Source organism: Etheostoma cragini, chromosome 14 (genome assembly GCF_013103735.1).
Source record: "Etheostoma cragini isolate CJK2018 chromosome 14, CSU_Ecrag_1.0, whole genome shotgun sequence".
NCBI classification, from domain to species: domain Eukaryota; kingdom Metazoa; phylum Chordata; class Actinopteri; order Perciformes; family Percidae; genus Etheostoma; species Etheostoma cragini.
The window spans coordinates 4757250-4760415 of record NC_048420.1 but is presented as its reverse complement, the minus strand read 5'-3'; positions in this window follow the sequence as shown (position 1 = coordinate 4760415).

Here is a 3166-nt window from a genome sequence, read left to right as displayed (position 1 = left end):
GCAAAACCCGAATCAAAACACCTCTCGTTGCTGTATGGTTTCAAAAAAAAAAAAAAGAACATAAACTGGCTTCATGTTCATTAGAATTTAGAATTAACAGGGATTGTTTAGTTTTGTGTTTGCTTCTACACTGATGGTATTTAGCCATATACAATGAAATCCCTACTGGCTTGTTAAAAGTGAGCATTGAGGGCAAACTTTTGGAGGCATCTCCTTAATGAGGACAGCTATAAAAGCACCCTGCGGACCGCCAATGAACACACAAACCTGGCATACACTTTAATTACTGATAAGTTGTGAGCCAGCTAAAGGCAGCGGATTTCCCTCCCCCAGAGTCCCTAATCTGTTTAAAGCCGACTGCTGATCCTAACTGCCAAGTTGGAGGATTCGATGGCAGGTGCCACTGTGAAGTCCCAGAACAGACGCTATCAGTCTTGCATCCCAATCTCCACATCTCCCAGGGACCAAAATACAAGTTCACCTCTATGTGTCCAACTTTCTGGCACGCTCGATTATTAGGAAATCTGCTCGATCACACATGGCGCGAAAATCAGAAAAAACTCTAAGAAGTAATTATAGTCAAGCGCAGAGCTTACAGTATGTGTTCTGGGTTGCTTTTAGTGTGGAGGCTATGTGACGCTTTCCACAGACTGTTTACATGCACTCTGTACCCTACACACATGAGAAATATGGAGGCTGATTTATTTCTTATAACACATAAGTACTTAATTAAACATTTCTTCAGCCTCTAGAAAAACACCATTTAATATAGTGGGGAAATAAATTATACCAGTGAATATACTATGCATGATTGATTAAAACACATTTGAAACGCATTGTCATAAAATGCATCATGAAGAAGTGCAAAGATTATCTAAATACTGTGACAGACTATTTAACTCCACTGAAGAGCCAGCCCTACATTTGAGTACTGACTGTGTCCGATTGGTCCCTGAGATATTGTGAATGCTGCAGGGTTGTAGATCCAGAATGGGTTCCTTGATTTTCTTGTTGTATTTGTCCAAACCTTTTTAGCACTTAACACTTTTTCATTTGATACTGACTGATTCCAGAGGATTGGAACTGTCGGTTTAAGTTTTAAAATAACATTTTGGAATTATGTTTATAGAGATTCAAATGGAACTGTGGTTTAGTACAACGTATTTACCGTAGCTCTGGGCATTAGTAAAATCCATCATGATAACAATGTATCCTAGTGCTAAAAAATTAACTGTATATTAACAATTTAACACAAATTTCTTTATTTTTTTATAAAAGTTTTATTAGGCAATTAACAAACTATACACTGGGACATCAGGACCAAAGATAATGATAAAATAAAAATAATAATAATTAACACAAAGAGGAAAGACAGGGAGGGGGGAGACCCAACTAAAACACAACAGCAGGAGCGGAGCTCGCAGCTCACCAACAAAAACACAAATTCCTTTAAATGGCACAAATTTCTTTGAAACAAGATGACAAGACACACATGTTCTGTGATTTGGGCCTCGGGCTACTACGTACTTTGGGAAATCAACAAGTAAGGTTGTGGATGGCTAGCGGAAACACACCTTGAACGGATAGAAAAGGGGCTTTTGAATGGCAAGAGTTGCAAAGCCCTTCCAGAGCGTTCTTTTGACAAGGCTAAAGTCATTTGCATGTACTGTCGATATGAATTGAGTTACCGACGGAGTTCGTCCCAGACAGGGCTACCACTTGCTGGCCGAGCCAGTTGGGTCTCAGGGCAGTTTGTGAAATGGTGACGTTATTTTGATCTAGTGATTCGTCGACAGTATCACCATTTTCTCGTTTTTTTTTTGTGGTGGTCACCATGAAATGAACAACGGCCGTCGGGACATGATCCGCTGTCTCTGGGGGACGCAACAACAGTGAAATGAAACACTCCACTCTACAACTACCGGATGGCTGTGATTACGAAAAGAACAAAGAATCTACTCCAGCTGACTGGTCTGAGCCTGTTTCAGTCTGGTCTTTGGGCTCCTTCGTCGCCACCGCCAGTGTCTAGATTCCATCGGGGGGGCTGATGGTTCTCCACCCCTATATACTGTGTATATATACACAAAATATTCATATAGTGATGGGGTCTATGACTTTGTACATTTTATTGAGCTGTAAAACATGTCTCTCCTGATTGAAATACAGTGTAGTTTAGCTGTGCCTTGGCCACTACCGTTGGTCGGTCGGAGTTGTCAGAGAAACACAGGCGGGACTTAACATTGCGTTCACTTGCAACTTGTGAATTCTAAATTACTGTAAAATACCCTTTTACTATCTAGTCTTTTTCTTTTTGTTGGTAAACAGCAATTGAGTGGGGAAACAAGTTGTTGTTATTATATTTAAATTTGACCATATGGCCTGAACAAGCGTTTTTTTTAATGTCACTGACTGTTGTTCTGTGCTCTTTTTGTTGGTTTTAAAGTATCTGCTCAGGCTTCATTTCATAATTCCCGTTTCAGCCCTGGTTGATACTTTAAGAGGTGGTTGTTGCTTACTGGTATAACTGGCATTGTGCAAAGTCTAATACTGTGGAAGTTGTTAAAGGTCCCATGGCATGGATATATCACTTTATGAGGTTTTTTAACATTAATATGCGTTCCCCCAGCCTGCCTATGGCCCTCCTTTTATGGTCATATGGGCAAGATTACTTCCCCTTTCTCTGTTTTGCCCGCCCAGAGAATTTGGCATCACGGCTTTATAGATGAGCAAAGTGGCAGTCGTTCAAGTCCCCCCCCCTCCTCAAAAGCTACACAATCAGAAATGGCCCATACTAAGCAAAGTTCAAGTGGCTGTAATTCTGCACCAAGGTTGAATTTTGGGAAAGAGACTTCAGATTAGAGATGTTCCGATTCCGATACCAGTATCGGAAATGCCTCCGATACTGCCGAAAATGCTGGCATCGGTATCGGCGAGTACTGCAGTCCAGGTACAGATCCGATACCACATAAACTATTAGAAATAGGAATCTATTAACTGGTTAGCTCCGTTAACTGTGACACAGTTCTTCTTCGCCGCTCTTAAAATAGTTGCGCTGCTGTTTTAGAGGGGCAAAGAAGAATTGATCAGTACGCCTCCTTAAAACAAGCTAACGTTAGCGCATCATGTCGGCAGTTTGGCAGTACTTTACAGTGGATGTTCCCACTGG